The 18,590-nt window shown below is 35.4% G+C and overlaps 1 protein-coding gene across 2 annotated transcripts in view; it reads left to right on the plus strand.

The window, feature by feature from the left end:
- The window catches only part of Lrp1b (LDL receptor related protein 1B), a 2,087,209-nt gene that overhangs the window by 1,404,575 nt on the left and 664,044 nt on the right, over positions 1 to 18,590 (plus strand). The gene's annotated exons all lie outside the window — the stretch shown is intronic.

Here is an 18,590-nt window from a genome sequence, read left to right on the forward strand (position 1 = left end):
CTCCTATCTCATTCCCATGGGAACAGGACAGCTTGGCTCTTGCTTCTCCCTGGCTATTCTGGATGCAGTTTACAAAATGTTGTTGCATATCAGATCTTTCTAGTAACTTTTACTTCAGTCATTTTATTGCTTGGTAAGATCAATGTTCTCCCAAATATAGAATGGGAGACTGTATCACACACATATAAATATACCATTTTACCATTTTAATCCTTCCCAAAATTACATGACCTGTGGCATATTCTCAGCTTGCTGTATTCTGTACCAACTCTCTGTGCCACAGAAGTCCTCATCTTAGGTCCCCTCAGGAAGAGAAGGAACAGATGAAACCATCCTTTGCCCCTGCTCCCTACAGCATGTCCATTTCAGAGGTCATTATCATCTCCAAGATAGTGTTCAATACCCATAACTACCAATCCAAATTTTGTACATTAAGTTCCTCAACATCTATGTATGAGCAACAATAACAACAAAAGGAACTTCAAGAATCCAGACCTATGAATCACTACTATAAATGCTCAATTTTCTCTAAAACATTTTTGATGCTCTATTTGAGACATGAGCATTGTTTATGGAGACAAAAGTCATGTCTGGATCTTTGCTTTGCTCCTTATCAATTCTATGCAGTAATAATTCAAAGAATAATTCTATGACAATAAAAAGTAGCTTTCTTTTCATATGGTTTAGATTCAGTTTATATAAAATTGCAATATTGGTGTCTAAATCTATGATACACAAGTTATAATTCTCATGTGCACTACCTCATATTCCAGTAATACCATGTTTACTTATGTACTCCAGAGAATTCCAATGCATGTTGCTTAAGGAAAAATAAGTTCATTCAACCATGAATTTTCATTGTACAAGAAAAACTTAGAAGTGGTAGTGGGCCCTTCTTCACTGCCCTCCAAATCCTACTACTTCCTTTGCAGCACCCATGATGCCAAAGGAAAGAAGCAGAATCAGCAGCGGGTGCATTCATAACAAATCCTGAGGGAAGAGTCTAGAAATGAGAAGGATGAGAGTCCTTCCAACCTCCCAGCCTTCTGGGCCCTTTCTCCATGACCAATGGAAAACCTGGTGCCTCCAAATAAGCTCTTCACAACATTCTCAAGGATCAAGGAGACCAGTGATTTAACTGAGTTTCTAATCTCTTCAGGATGGAGTCTCAATTTAGGGAGACATAAATTGGTGTATGACTGGTTTATTATACAGATTTGGTTGTTAGGAGGTCAATGTTGACCCTCCTTTTGCTGGGCCATGTTAGGTTTGCTCTGTGGAAAGCTTTTATGGAGAGCAAAAATCTACTATAGCTCAAAAGTTAAATTTTTATCAAGAATACCTGCCCACCTACAAATGAAGCCCAAGTGAAAGAAGACAAATCTGACCACTCTGGCATTTTTCCAAAAGGGGTCATTATTATATGAGGACCTCTGGGCCCTCTACCACTCAGGCAACCTTGGACTTCCTCTATGAAGGTCTGAAGGAGTCCTCTGGCCATGCACTGCCCTGTTGCTGTCACAGATACAGTGAGGCTCTTCAGCCCACTTTCAGTCAGTGACTTACCCTCCTTTGACTTCACCCTCGCCATTTGAGTTCCATGGTTTTGATTTGTCATTGGGGTGCACTGTGGGATGTTTTCTGACCAAGGCTCCAAATACTCACCTTCACGTCCCTATCATGCTCCCTTCAACTTAGCATTTAAAGTTAATACAATATAAATTAAACACTAATATTTTCTTCTTCTGTAAAGAACACATGGGTATTGTCTTCTCTCCCTATAGCTCCAAAAATATTACTTAAGAGATCCTGCTTTTTAAAACAGTCTGAGTTTTGCTTATCACATTGAGGTAAATCACATTTAACTGAGTGTAAGTAATGTATCAGAAGAGGCAGAGCAAAGTAGAAAGAGATTTTGAGATTTTTTAAATTGGTTTAAGGCAGTTCTTTCAATTCTTGACTTGGATAAATTAATAAAAGTAATATCTAGGAGCTAAAGAGATGGCTCAGCAGTTAAGGTGCTTGACTGCAAGTCTTATGACCTAGGTTTGATTCCCCAGTACCCACTTAAAGCCAGATGTACAAAGTGGCACAAATTTTTTTCTCTTTGCTTTTTTTTTTTCTTTTGCAGTGGCAGAGGGCTCTGGTACACCCATTGCCTCATTTTTTTTATTATTTTTTATTTTTGTTTTGTAGTCTTAGGATTAAATACAGAGGTTTACACATGCTAGACAAAACCTCTTTCATTGGGCTGCACCCCAGCCCTTATCTATAAACTTGGAGAAAATTTTTTTGGAATAGTAAAGTGATATTGCTCCAGAAAATGTAATTGTAAAGCTATGTTGTGATTTAATTTCCTGAGCAATTGTGGTTATATTCAGAAAGTCTTTGCCAAGACCAATATGTTGAAGGGTTTCCCGTACTTTTTTCCTATAGCAGGTTTAGAGTTTCAGGTCTAATATTAAGGTCTTTGATGCATTTGGACTTAATTATTGTACATGGAGAAAGTCAAAGATATATTTTCATCCTTCTATAGATACATATCTATTTTTCCAAATACCATTTGCTGAAGATGCTGTGTTTTCTCCAATGAATATTTTGCCAACAATTAGGTGGCTATAGATACCCAGACTTACATGTGGGTCCTCTATTCTGTTCCATTGACCTACATGTCTGTTTTTGTGCCAGTACCAAGCTGCTTTGTTACTATGGCCCTATAATATAGGTTAAAATCAGGTATGGTGATACTGCCAGACTTATTTTTGTTTATAAAAATTGTTTCAGATATTTGAGGATTTTTGTGCTTCCAGATGAATTTTTGGATTATTTTTTCTATTTCCATGAAGAATGCTATTGGAATTTTGAGGGGATTGCATTTAATGTGTAGAATGCTTTTGGTAAGATTTTCATTTTCATAATATTAATTCTTTCAATCCAAGAAAAGGGATGTCTTTTCATTTCCTAGTGTCTTGCAATTTGTCACTTAATTGTTTAAAAGTTTTATTGGAGTGATCCTTCACTTCTTTGGTTAGGATTTTTATAAAAACATATTTTATTTTTATTTATTTATTTGAAAGAGACAGAGAGATACAGAAATAGGCAGGTAGAGAGAGATAAATGGGCACACCAGGGCCTCCAGCCACTGCAAATGAACTCCAGATGCATGTGCCACCTTGTACATCTGACTTACATGGGTTCTGGGGAGTCAAACCTGGATCCTTTGGCTTTGCAGGCAAGTGCCTTAACTGCTGAGCCATCTCTCCAGCCCCTGGTTAGGTTTATTCCAAGGTGTTTTTTTTTTTTTTGTTTGTTTTTTTTTGCTTTTTTGATGCAATTTTGAATGGGAGTGAGTCTCTGATTCCATCCTCTGTGTGTTTATTGTTAGCATATAGGAAGTTCTACTGATTTCTGTGTATTTATTTTGTATCCTGCTTCATGGCTATAGGAGTTTATCAGTTCTAACAGTTTGCTGGTAGAGTCATTATGGTTCTTTATGTATAGAATCATGTCATTTGCAAATAATAATCACTTGAGCTCTCCCTTTCCAATTTGTATCCCTTTTATGTGTGTCTCTTCCCTTTTTCCTATGGCTAAGACTTCTATTACTATATATAATAAAAGTGGGAACAGTGGACACCCTTGTCTTGTTCCTGATTTTAGTGGAAAAGTTTCATGGTTTGTCATAGTTAGCCTTTATTATGTTGAGATATGTTCCTTCTGTTCACAGTCTCTGTAGGGCTTTTATCATGAAGGGATTTTGTCAAATGCTTTTTCTACATCTAGTGAGATGATCATGTGATTTTTGTCCTTCAGTACATTTATATAATGTATTACATTTATCGATTTGCATATGCTGAACCATCCCTATATCTCTGGGATAAAGTCTACTTGGCTGGGGTGAATTATCTTTCTGATATAATCTTGTATTCTGTTTTCCAATATTTTGTTGAGAACATTTGCATAAATGTTCATGAAGGAAATTAGTCTGCAATTTTCTTTTTTGTTCTATCTTTGTCTGGTTTTGGTACTGGGGTGATGCTGGCTTCATATATGTTTGGTAGGATTCCTTCCTTTTCTATTTTATGGAAAAGTTTAAGGGACATTGATGTTAGTTCTTCCTTGAAGGCCTGGTAAAATTCATCAATGAATCCATCTAGACCTGGGCATATTATAGTTGGGAGATTTTTGATAACCACTTGGATCTCCACACTTGTTATAGGTCTATTTACGTGATTAAACTCATCTTGATTTAATTTAGGTAGGTCACATAAATCAAGGAAACAATCTATTTCTTTCAGATTTTGAAGCTTATTAGTATATATGTTCTTATAGTAGTATATTCCTATGATTTTTGGAATTTCTCTGGTATTTTTGTGATGGTGCCTTTTTCATCTCCAATTTTATTAATTCCTGTCTTTTTTCTCTTTCTTTAGGTCAAATTTGCTTAGGGGTTTATCAATCTTGTTTATCCTTTCAAAGAACCAACTCTTTGTTTCATTGATTCTTTGGATTGTCTTTTTGGTTGTTGTTGATTTTGTTGTTTCTATTCCATTAACTTCTGCCCTAAACTTTATTATTTCTTCCCATCTACTGATTTTGGTTTGCCTTGTCCTTCTTTTTCCAAGGCCTTATGGTGAAACCTTAAGTTGTCAACTTGTGACCTTTGATTTCTTAATATAGGTACCTAAAGCTATAAATTTCCTTTTAAGGACTGCCTTCATTGTGTCTCAAAGGTTTTGGTTTGTTGTGTTCTATTTATCATTTCACTCTATGACTATTTTTTTAAATATTTTTTGGTTCATTTTTATTCATTTATTTGAGAGTGACACACACAGAGAGAGAGAGAGAGAGAGAGAGAGAGAGAGAGAGAGAGAGAGAAAGGTAGAGAGAGAGAGAGAGAGAGAGATAATGGGTGCGCCAGGGCTTCCAGCCACTGCAAATGAACTCCAGATGCATGCATCCCCTTGTGCATCTGGCTAACATGGGTCCTGGGGAATCAAGCTTTGAACCAGAGTCCTTAGCCTTCACAGGCAAGCACTTAACCACTAAGCCATCTCTCCAGCCCTCTATGACTATTTTGATGTCCTTCTTGATTTCTTCATTGACCCATTCAAAATTTAGTCATGTATTGTTTAGTTTCCATGATTTTGTTCATACTCTTTAGCTTTTCTTGCTATTGATTTGTAGTTTGATCCCATTGTGATCAAATAGAGTGCAAGGAATTACTTCAATTTTCTTGTGTTTGTAAAGATTAGCTTTGTGTCCTAATATATGTTTTATTTTAGAGAATGTGCCATGTGCTGCTGAAAATAATGTATATTCTGAAGGATTTGGATGAAATGTCCTATATATATATATATCTGTTATGTCCATTTGATCTATGACTTCACTTAATCCAGATGTATCTTTGTTTATACTTTGCTGGGATAACCTGTCAATTGATGAGAGTAGGATGTTGAAGTCACCTACTACATCTGTGTTTGGTGTTATCTGTGATCTTAGTTCTAATAGCATTTGTTTGATGAAATGGGAAACCCCAATGTTAGGTGCATTTATGTTTAGGATTGCAATGTCCTCCTATTGAAGTGTGCACTACTCAATATAAAATAACCTAACTTATCTTTGCTAAATGATATTAGTCTGAAGTCTACCTTGTCAGATATTAGGATAGTAACACCTGCTTGTTTTCTAGGCCCATTTGCTAGAAATAGTGTTTTCCAACCTTCCACCATAAGATAGTGTTCACCCTTTGTAGAAAGGTGATTTTATTGGAGGCAACAAACTGAAGGATCCAGCTTTTTAACCTAGTCTACATACCTATGTCTTTTGTTTGGGGCATTGAGGCCATTGATAATTAGAGTTATTATTAAAAGATGTGTATTTATTTTTGCCATTTTTCTTGCTTTGTAGTTTTTCTGGTTTTACCTTTGCTCTCTTGTATTAACTAGTATTTGATTCCCCCCCCCCCCCCAGGTTTCTAATATGTGTGCTTTTTCTCACTATTCAGCTTGGAGGATCCTGTCAAGTTTTTTCTTTACAGCTGGCCTTGTCTTCAAATATTCTTGTAGCCTTCTTTTGTTGTGGAATCTACTTATTTCTCTGCCTATTGAATGGGTAGCTTTGCAGGATAAAATGACTTTGGTTGACAGTTGTTATCTTTTAGGACTTGTAATATATCATTCCAAGCTCTCTGACTTTTAAAGTTGTATTGAGTAATCTGCTGTGATTCTGATGGGTTTGCCTTTGTATGTGACTTGATTTTTCTCTCTAACTTCTTTAAATATGTTTTCTTTAGTTTGTATGTTTGGTAGTTTATACTATGGCGAGGAGAGGTTCTTTCCAGGTTTTGCCTGTTTGGTGTTCTAAAGACTTCCTGTATCTGCACTGGCATCTCTTTCCCAATTTGGGGTAACTTTTCTTCTATGATTTTGTTTAAAATGCCTACTATGCCTTTAAAGTAAAATTCTTCTCTTTCTAATATACCTTGAATTCTTATGTTTGATCTTTTCATAGTGTCCCAGATATCCTGAAATTCTCATTCACACTTTCCTATTATTTGTTTTTCGCTTTGTTGGACTGTATAAGATCTACCACCTGGTCTTCTAGTTTAGATATTCTGTCTTCTCCTTCATCCATCCTAGTGGTGAGATTTTCTACCGAGATTTTTATTTCAGTGACTATTCTTCATTGCTAGTATTTATGTATGACTGGTTTTCCTTTATTATTTCTATTTCTTTATTTGTGCCCTGTGTTAATTTGGTTTCCTATGTCTTCTTTGATTCCTTTGATTTCCTCTTTAATTTCTTTGAACATATTTATAATCATTGTTTTGAAATCTTTCTCAGACATTTCTTCTAAATCAGTCTCAATGGAGGTCATTTCTAGTACACTAATATTTTTTGGTGAATTTATATTGTCATGATTTGTGTGTGTGTGTGTGTTTCTTGTACTATAATGTAGACATTTTTGCATCTGTAATAATTTAATACTTGGGTTTTCTAATTATCTGCAGCACTATTAGATGTATCAATCAATTTGATGTTATATATATTCAGGGTAGGAGCTTAAAGTGCTAACTGTCCCTCTTAAGCCTCTCAGAATAACCACAGAAGTGACCCTAGGTGTAGGGTTTGCTTGCTGTGAGAGTATTCAAGTAGGCCAAGTAGAACAAAATACAGTCAAATTCTAAAATTTAACTAAACAATGTACACATTCGATGGAAAATAACACAGATTATTTATACAAGAGTAGGAATTATGACAAACAGATCCTCTAACAAAGTCACAGTCCCTTAGGGTGTGTGTTGCCCCATACCCTTAATCCTTTCAACTGGCAGGCTAAGATTTCTGGTCTGTAGAGGGTTCCAAGTCAGCTTTTGACCAAGTGAAATCCTTCTCCAATGAACAACAGAAGAGGAAACAAATGCACTATATATCAGGAAGCAACAAACGACAAGCCCAAAATATAGCTTATTTAAGAATGGCAAATCTGGGCCATAGAGATGGCTTAGTGGTTAAGCTTTTGCCTGTGAAGCCTAAGGACCCTGGTTCGAGGCTTCATTCCCCAGGACCCATGTTAGCCAGATGCACAATGGGGCGCAGTATCTGGAGTTCATTTGCAGTGGCTGGTACACCCATTCTCTCTCTCTTTCTCTGCCTCTTTCTCTGTCTGTTGCTCTCAAAAAAATAAATAAAAATAACATTTTTTAAGTAAAAAAAAATGGAAAATCTTATTGCCCATCAGATTTAATATATAATTTACCCTGATATGGAAGATGCAATTAACACTCCCAACTCAAGCCTATATACCAGGCTTATTTGGTGGGTCCTGGCCTGGTGTTATCTTTGTTAACTTTTAGGATGGCTTTGGTCTCAATTATGTTGCAGGCATGCTTGATTCCCTCTTTGCTGCACTATGGGCTCAGGTAGTCTGGCTGGGTCAGTGGTTCACTGCTTTGGTCACCTGTGCTGGGTGCTGTGTAGACAAGCTCCTTTCCCCAGGTCTCTGGTGCTTGTGGGCACTTTTACCGGTGGTGGGGAAGGAGAGAATGCTGATTACGGCTGAAGTTCTCCTGTTGGTCTTCATGATCCTCTTCCCCATGAGCTCCTCCTTTGGTCCCTGCCATTCTCCCTTCATGTTTCTTGAGTTAGCAAGGAGGCTAATGTGAGTGGAAAATCCCCTCACCTGGCTCTTCTTGTGGCTCAGGCTGAGCTTTGTGGCTATGACCATGTGGACTTGGTGCCTCCACTGCTGAAGCCATTTCTGCCTGCTTCTGTGGTCTCTAGATGCTCCGAATCTCTTCCACTTCTCTGCTGCAGTTAATAATTTCTTATATACCTCGTTTTTTAGTAAAAAGCTTACTTGACTGGGGATTTTTGGCTTTTTCTCCCTTATGCTGCTTTGGTGTGGTTCTGATGCTGCCATCTTAATCAGAAGTCCTCTAAACTCCATATTCTTAAACACACATTTTCACAAATTACCCTTTACCCCCAAATATAATGCACCCCTCATCATTTAGATCACTTTTTTTTCTTCTAATATCCAAGTCTTATTTCTTCTAAAAAGTTTTCCTTAACTATCCTGATTAAACTGAACTCTCCAACATAGATAAATTGCATTATTTGTTTTCCCTATATAAAGCTTTTGCCATTATTGAACTTTTCCATTTGTTCATTGAATACTGATTAATAACTGCCTCATCAACTAAAGAAAAAGCAAGGTGGTGTATTTTTTCCACTTGCATCAGGAACCAATAGCTCAGTAGTTTATATGAGTAAACCTTCATCAAATATTGGTTCAATGAAATAGCCACTGTTTCCTGTCCTATAGTGAGAGCCTTTTGGTAGGGTCTCACTCTAGCCCAGGCTGACCTGGAATTCCCTCTGTATTCTCAGGGTGGCCTTTAAATCACAATGATCCTCTTACCTCTGCCTTTCGAGTGCTGGGATTAAAGGTGTGCACCACCACACTCGGCTGTGAGAGCCTTTTAACAGATTGAAAAATCCTGACTAATATATGTATTGTTTGAGCAGGATTATGTTGTGAGTATATGTTATTTAGAAAAAAAATTGTGCTACAGAGATTGCATTTGCCTTTGAATCCTAAGGACCCATTTTCGGCTCTCCAGATCCCTCATAAGCCATATGCACAAAAGTGGGGCAAGTACAAGGTCACACATGCCCTATAGGTGGCCCAAGTGTGTCTGGAGTTAGATTTCAGTGGCTGAGGCCCTGACTCATCACTTCTTTCTCTCTCAGATAAAAATAAATAAGTACATAAAAAGAAAAAAATATTCCTGTGGAAGTGCATGATGAGCTATGTATGTATTCATGTTCTATTTCATTCTATGTTTCTGATGAAACAAACAAGTGCTATTAGATTTATATTTTAGAAACATTTTAATAAAGCATAGCATGTAAATTATAGGCAATCAATAAAAAATGGCTGGCTAAGGAGTAAAAGTTGGAATTATTTGGTTTCTAAACTACTGTGTGCCAGCTCCTCAGACTGCTTCTCTTCTCCACACAATTATGCTTTGATAAGCACCTCTATCAGTGATTTCTCATAAAATGAAAACATAGGCAATGATATAATTGGTCAAGTTATCTTCTTATTGACAAGTCCTCACAGCACAGGAAACAAAGACAAAATCTAATTTTATTATAGCAATCCTTCACTCAGACCTATCCTGTTACTTGTAATATATTTTATCTATCTCCATAGGCTGCAGAGTGATTAAAATAGATCAAGAGTATGTACTTGCTAATGGACTTTTCTTGGTAACTATATGTTCATCATGTTCCTGAGCCATTTTCTTAAAATATGTTCAATAATTTACATAGTTTCCTAACACAAACAAAATGAAGTATTACAGAATATTGCATGTTCTACTTTTAAAAATAATTATATTATTCACTTTTTCTTATGTTGGTGAAATTTAATTCTTTAGTACAAATAAGTGAATAAAATACTTTGTGGTTTTATTATAAACTTATCTTTAACATAAAATCAAAGTTAAGTCTTATAAGGAAACACTGCCTAAAAGCATGCCTTGGCATTTCCACTGAATAGATTTTCAAGACAATTCCCCTGAGATTATTTCTAAATTGAGATTTTATGTACTGTGAATGACTACATGAATGTGTGAAAAAAAAAACTGTTTTTTGCCCCCAGAAAACAATATAATCACACCCATGAAATATGCACATAGAAACTTGTATCACTGCATTATGTTCTTGTTGTAATCTTATTTTCATATTACAAATTGGCATTATGACTATTATTTAATGATGTGTCTGTCTGAATAAATTCTGGATTTACTGTCTGGCTACCTACATTCCTAAGACAATTTCCATGGTGAGAACTATCCTCTCCTAATGATTTTCTTCTCATGGATGTTATTGTAATATTGTAATTAGTTTGATTTTCCAAAATGTGGAAAATAAACCCAATATCTTTGTACAAGCATCAATTTAAAATACCTGTCACATCTCACCTTTTATTGCTATCTCAAAGGCTCTCTTTTGTGTTTGCATACCCTTTGCCTGGGATCCCCAATACAGTAGAAGTATGATCATTTTGGCAAGCATCTCCTTTGTAAACACTTAAAACTTGTCAAGCACTTCCAAAATTATTTCCATTAATCATCCCGCAGCAATTGGTACCTGATAGATTTATTATCTTCCATTATAGATTCAGAAACTGAGGTTTGTTGAAAGAAGTTACTTGCCTGTGATGGATCCTCAAACGCATTTATCTATCCAGAAAGTATTATTGAAGCGTCACCACTTTGCTATGACAGCAGACAGATTTCATAGAGTAAAATTATATTACCTCAAAGACCAGGCAATATACCTGATCTTTCCAACACGGATAGTAGAAAAGAGAACCATTCTTCAGAAATGCAGGCCCAATGAAGCCAAAGCATTCGACAATTCTGAACACACTGTAGTAGTCAAGAGTGAGGGGCCCCTCTGTGACAATTGTGCATCCCATTAATCATTTTCTTAAATTTTAATTTTAAGTGGCAAGGTCTTAAACTATATGATGTCTTAAACTATTAATTCTAGAATTCTGTTTATTTTTAAATGATGTAATTCAAGGATTTTCCTTGCCTAGTTACTAATAAATTCATAAGTGTGATAAGTATGAAAAAAAGTACATCATAACATTATCAAAACATAAAACTTGGCATTTCATTAGTAGATACATTACAGACTGAATAATTGTAGCCTTGAGCAGATTGAGTTTAAGAACTTTATTTCTGTTAAATATAAATAAAGATTCCTGTTAACCATTGTTAAAGTATTTTAATTAATAAGTACTGCTCAGTTTTAAATAAGAGACTTTGTAAGTATATTCCTGGGTAAGAGTCACAAGTATTTTTTAACCATATCAAAAGAACTAAAGGATATCTTTTTTTAAAAAAATACAGTTTATAGAACAAAATGAGCATATGTTTGCTATTCAATACAATTCAGTTTCATTATATATAATTGCTACTCAACACAGCCATTTTTGGTATTAAGAGCAATTAATATATAAAACTTTTTAACCAACAAATATATTAAGAACAAGATACAAAACTGACCAAGGACTTGAGCAAATATATAATTATAACTCATCATAGGGACAAAATACCTATCTATAAAAATTGTATGGGAGGAAAAATATACAATTCATCTTACAGTTCCAGAATAGAGTTCATTATGGTAAGGAAAGGAAGGTGCAAGCAGAAAGCCTGTGTCAAATTGCCACATCAGCAGGGAAGGATTAGACTACTATGAATGCTTCCTTTTTATATAGTCTGAGGAACTCTGGCCATGGAATGTTGATACTTGAAACTAATATAAGTCTTCCACATTAATTAATCTATCCAAAGCAATCCTGCACAGACATGTACAAAGGCTAACTTAATCTTCACAGCACCTTGTAGGTGATTTTAGGCCCTGTTATAATAATTAATGTAAATCATCACACATTAGTGTGTGATTCTTAGTATAGTTCAAACAAAGTAAAAACATGCAATGTTGTTCATGACTGATGAGCTCTATACATCTTAAGGATAATATCAAGTGACACTGAATACTGAACATGAAACAGTGGGAGAAAGAGTTATAGCTAGATTTGTGATGTTTAAAAATTTCAATAGGATCTTGAATAATAAAATCTGCTTTTTTTAATGCTAGAAGGCTGTGATTAAATTGCTGAAATCTTGTCATATGAGGAGATTACTGAATGTCATCAGATGGAAAGAAGAATCCACTGCTGTTATTTTTATAAACTAAAGCTGCACAGAACAACACAAATTGAAATAAAAAGTTTATCCTTAGTTTTTGAGGAAAAGAAAACCACAAATAAGGCATGAGTGAGGGTGCAGAAAACTTATTTGTTTTCTAAATAAGCTCAGGGAAAACATATGTTTTCCAGAACTGCAATTTTAATATATTTGAAATATGTAATACTACTTAAACATTTCTTGTTTCATATTACTTAATATATAATACATAGATTGGGAAAATTATAAAGCTATAGATTAGAAAACAAATTAAATTATTTTAGAATAGAACACATATCAAATAAAATCCAGTAAGTGAGTCTAGTTTTTCATTCATTTTTATGTGCATTTTTTCTCAAAGCACATAAATTTTGGCTGTCACCAACATCTAGGGATGAGACCTAAAATGTCCAAGGTAAGATGCTTATAAGATGAAGGATAGAAAGGACTCTGCCATCTTAGCTTGATAACAAGAATCAATTCAACCCATCCCAGTAATTCTACATGTCAGTAATGAATACATAAAGCAAGATGAATTAAGGATGATGATTTCCTGGAAAAGCTTTGACTGGGTTAAGATAATAGTATCATATGTAACTTATTGTTTAATAATATTCTTCTCAAAAAGGAAATATTTTTGAGATATTTGAAAAGTCAAATGCAGTTTATGTAAAACACACTGAGCTCTTCTGTATCCTTTTTACAATATTATCCAACCAGAAAATGATACAATCTTTGAATAGTGCAATGCCATCCAGGATATTGAATAGAGTACAGTTTACTAGTCTTACTCAAATTTCTTAATTTTGTTTTGTAAGGCAGGTTCTCACTCTAACTCAGGCTGATGTGGAACTCATTTTGTAGTCCATCTTGGCCTCTAATTCAAGGTGAATTTCCTATTAGCCTCAGCATGCTAGGCTTATAGGCATGAATGACCATACCCAGCTAGTCTTGTAAACTTTCGTGAGTATCTTTTCTCATTTAATATGTTTCCCTAGTGAGTCCAGAAAATGTATCAGGTACCCATAGTTTGTCCCTTTTTATTGATGAATTACATTTCACAGCAGTTAGACACCAAATTTATTCATCAATTCTCCTATTTCAGTAGGTTTAGAACAATATGGTTCTGGGATATTATAATCAAATTACTGTGAATATTCCAGGAAAGGGGTTTTGTACTTTTTTCTGGGGTCAATGTTCAGGAGTGCAACTGTTAAATTCTATGAAAACAGTAGACTTTTTTTTTAATCACCTGAAGTTTTGCAGAGTAGTTTCATCATCTTGTGTTCTCCTCAGCATGTCAGTGACCCAATCATGTACACCCTGATCAGCATTTTAAATATAAGTTTTATTTCATCCATTATGGTATATATGTAGTAATATCTTAGTATAATTTTCATTTAAATTTCCTGATATTATTGAACAACTTAATTACTTGCCATCCATGTATTTTTCTGTGTATATCTTAGCACATTTTCTAATGGAATTATTTAAACTACTGAACTTGATAATTCTTTTGCTAATATGTGTTTGTTTTTTAGAAATATTGATTGCAATCATTTCCCCCTAGATATAAGCATATTTAACATCTTCATAGCAAAAGTTTCTAGCATTAATATGTTCATATTACTACTGAGAAAGTATTATGCAAATTATAAAGACCAATCATTTTTGGTGTGTTTGCTTCTTTGTGTGCTTATTCTTTTGAGATAGGGTCTTTCTATAGCCCAGGCTGACCTGGAATTTACTATGTAATCTCAGGCTGGCCTTGACCTCATAGTGATCCTCCTAGCTGCATGACTTATGCTCTGTTTTGTTTTTTTAAAACAGACCCTGTCCCTAATCATGATGCACTTTCCTCATATTCATGATTGTTGAATGGACTGATGTGCTTGGCATGAACCATATATTTGAAACATTAAATTTTCTGAATGTTTTACTTATTATAATTCTCAGTGACATGGCTACAAGTTTTAAAATCATATTTCTCTAAAAGATATCTAAGGAAATATGCAATAGTAATCACTTAGCAAGTATTGGCTATCTGTATGCCAAGTACCATCATGCGAGGTAGCTTTTCATATTAACAACAGTAGACACTGAGAATTGAATGCAGCCAGTACAAAAGTGTTATAAATATATGGATAAGATAACTGAAAGCTGGTCCCTTATAAATGCGTTCACTTAAGAGAGAAGCCAGGGTTGCAACACAGAGAATGTTTGGATTTTTCCAGGACATTTATCATGTAAAGAGTGAATAGCAGTTAGCCTCATACTGCTTGCCTGAGATATCACTCTAGCCATCCATCAGAGATAAAGGTTCATAAAAACAGATATCATGTCATTCTGAAAAGATCACTATTTGTGGGAAACCAGTACATTACACTTCTTCTAAATGTGTAGTATAGGATAGTACATTTTATTTTTTCAAATTTTATAAATGGACTTTCAGTTATAAGCCTCTACTCCTTTCATAATACCAGAAACTTCCTGAGGACAGTACTAGAAAGGGAAAATTTATGTTTTATGTTGTACATTATGCTGCCCAGAAGCCTTGAGTCTACACTATGCACACAGTGTGACTTCCTCCACAATCATTAGGAATCACCTCTCCTCCAAAAAACTAACACTTTTTTCTATTGTTCATAATGAGACTATATTAGTATTAGTGCATTCTTCTAAGAGATACTAGGGTTCTTCTATTTTTTCATCTCTCACATAATATGGTTTCAGACCCTCTTTTGCAAATATAATTGGATTTTTCTTCATAAATTCTAAACAGTTTAATATATATTCTCACATTCATCCTATTTTCTCATGGATATTTATTTAACATTCTAGGCCACTGTCTATTTTAGTTACATTAAATTACTATAGGTTGACTGTTTAGTGATTTACCCTTTGAAATGCTAACATAAAAAATGTAATGATTCAGAATTGTTTAATACACATATTTAAGTCATTTTTAATGTTATTAGGACTTTAGTATAAAATTCTGACAAGGTCAAAACCAATTTGTTGACACAAAAGTGTGTATATCAATAAGTTATAAATATGTTCTTCTAATCATGCTTATATTGAATGCAATTTTTGTGTGAAAGAAGATTACTTGAATGAAGACTGGTAAAGTATCCACTTAAGGTCAAGTTTTATTCCCACCTGGATTTACAAATTTGGCCAAGCCTCTTACCTAGTACTGGGTTTGGAATCATGGAAAATGTAGAGAAGCAGGTCATAAAATGCACACTGAAATGTAGAAATGTGAAGGAGTGTAAAAACCCCTGTATGGAGACCCAGTAAAGGTGTTGCATGCAGTGTAGCCAGCTCCATGAGCCACTGAGAGGTTGCATGTGAAGCAGGACTGAAATCTCAGTAAGGTCATTGAATGGATCTCTGATGACCAACCAGTTTTCACTGTAGACCCCAAGAAATTTTGGATAAACTAGGACCATAGAATTGCCCCAATGGAGAGTTGCTCACTTGGGTGTTTCCCCGTGGCTGTGAGGGCAGAATTGAAGCACAGAGACTTCATCACTGGTTGTATGTGTTGGACTTGAAACTGCAGATATTTGATGCTTTTCTTTTTATTATTGTTTTGCATTCGTCCAGTTTCTCCTTGTTATGCCTTTTTTTTTTAAACAATGGAAGTGTTTAATAGTTGTTATGTATTAGAAGTACACAACTTCTGTTTAAGAGACAGTCTATAAGACAGTGGGCTTTGGAGCCATGTTGAAGATGGGAAAAACTATGGGAACCTTTTTTTTAAATATTTTTTTTTGTTCATTTTTTATTTATTTGAGAGTGACAGACATAGAGAGAAAGACAGATAGAGGGAGAGAGAGAGAATGGGCGCGCCAGGGCTTCCAGCCTCTGCAAACGAACTCCAGACGCGTGCGCCCCCTTGTGCATCTGGCTAACGTGGGACCTGGGGAACCGAGCCTTGAACTGGGGTCCTTAGGCTTCACAGGCAAGCGCTTAACCACTAAGCCATCTCTCCAGCCCTATGGGAACCTTTTAAGGTTAGACTTAGTGCAGTTTGCTTTGTGAGATGATCATAAGTCTATGTGGGCCAAGGGTGGAATGTAGTTGTTTGAATACCTTTCCCACACAGACTCAGGTATTTTAGATAAAGTTTACTACTTAAGTCTCCAGCAGCCTGCTGGAAGAGTTATGTTGCTGGGTAGATTTTCAATTCAGGCCTAAGGAGTAAGGACAGCCCATCTGAGCTCTGGCTGTTGGTGTTTACTGGTTTTGGTTTTTCTCTCTTTCTGTTGTGGATGCATGCTGGAGTGAGACAGCTTTCTCTGACATGCTGATCCTTCTCCTGGAATCTGTAAGCCTGAAATAAACCCTGACCTCACATAAGATGCTTCTAGTCAAGTTTTATCCCAGCAATGAGAAGTTAACTGCACTAGGCAGACAGGCAATTTTGTTAAGAAGCAAAAGTACAAAGTTCCTTGAATGCACTAGTCATTTCATTCCTGGAGGACAAAGCCCTGAGTGACACTTTCTTATCCTGTGGCTCTTACATTTTTGGCCCCTCTTCTGTAATATGCCCTGAGCCTTGGAAGATATGATGGATATCTCCTTTCATGTGAGCTCTACGTTATCTCTTATTTTCAGTTTTAATGGGTTTTGAGTCTCCTCAATGTCTATTGCCATCTATGCAGAAAAGCTTCTCTTGCTAGCATTGATACACTGATACTCAGTTAGCAGTACCCCACAAGACCTGACCTAACCCCATCAATATTTTGATATAGAGAATGGAGAAGGCCAAGTGAGTCAGACAATAAAACACAGGAAGGACTACCTACAAAGAAGAGGGACTTCAGTGAAATGTAGGTGTAGAAGAGAGGACAAGAGAAAGTAACAGAGTAGGACTACAATCAAGCTATAGTGTGTTCCTACATTCAAGGTCTCAAATAAAATTTTCAGTTTTATAATATATTTAATTAACTATGAAATTCATTTACTCAGCTCTTATGATTTTTTTCTGGGCATTATATAAAGTAGAAAATATTATAAGCTTATTATGACATAATTCCTTGGCAAGTGCACTCATTGTCTAAGAGCAGAGAGTAGCAGACCTTGGCCATCTATGACCTAAATGTAACTTCTTCACTGATCTCTTTAAATCCACTTTATGTGACATATAGTCAAAAAACTGTAGGGTATCAGGTGAATTAGAATGTTCAGACATTGTGGGTTATTTTGTGGTCAAGCATATTTAGCATGCAAGCTCACCCTCCTTTCCCAAAAGATTAAAGAAACTTAAATAAATGCATTCTATATGACAGAGTAGACACGTATATTGATTTCAATAATCCAGGTAAAAGAAAATAATAGATTAGTGTATCACAGTCAGTGGTAAAGCTGATAGTATAAATGAAATCCCTTTACAAGTAGTAGAGATATGTCACAAATCTGACTCTGGTTCTTTCACAGCCAAAGCACAGACAGAAATATGATGAGCTAAAATTTTATATTTCCTACATATAGCTTTCTCTGGCACAGGGCCCTGGACAAAATGTGTCCCATGGGTCTGTGGATAAAGAGGTCACAGAATGATGTACTGCTTTCAAACACTGTAGCCTAAGAAGTCTAACAGAGGGCTTCCTAGGCATGCTTGTAACAACATCTTTCCTTCAAGTCAGGGCAAAATGCCAAAGTTTAGTTCAGCACAGGAGTGGAGGAGGGGCCAAAATAGCTATCTAATCTGCAGCTCTGTGGTGGCAAGGGCAGTGGCATGGTTGATTGAGAGCTTCAATTTCTAGTCCTCACAGATCTGGACACATTTTGAACAAAATTTCCTGTAAATATATGTGTCCATTCATTTTTTTATAAAACTTCAGCAGCACAAGTTCGGGGGTCATGTTTGCCATCACCAATCTGTAGTAACGTATTCTTTGTTGCTGATTAAATATAGAATCCATGCTTCAGATAGACAACTAAGCAGAAAGACAAACATAACCAATTATTCTTAAAGATAAAGATTCAAACTATGACTTATACTGGTAAAGATGCTTAAAGATGGTTTAGGAATGATCAAACTTTCTCTTAAAAAATATCACATGGTAAAGTTTCTTTCTGAGGATATTACATCACATAACATAGCTCTGGCAGATTTTATTTGACTATGTTATTTTTTTTTTCTCGTAAAAATCAACCATTCACTACAATTAAGGAAAAAAAAAAAAACCCTCCAAAACTGCATCTCTAATATTTTGCTGTTGTTGTAATTTTTTTATGGTGAACATTCTAGGCTTCTACTAGTAGAACATATCTCAAGTCAGCAAGTAGTTGAAATACTATT

The sequence above is a fragment of the Jaculus jaculus genome, chromosome 4 (genome assembly GCF_020740685.1).
Source record: "Jaculus jaculus isolate mJacJac1 chromosome 4, mJacJac1.mat.Y.cur, whole genome shotgun sequence".
In the NCBI taxonomy this organism is placed as follows: domain Eukaryota; kingdom Metazoa; phylum Chordata; class Mammalia; order Rodentia; family Dipodidae; genus Jaculus; species Jaculus jaculus.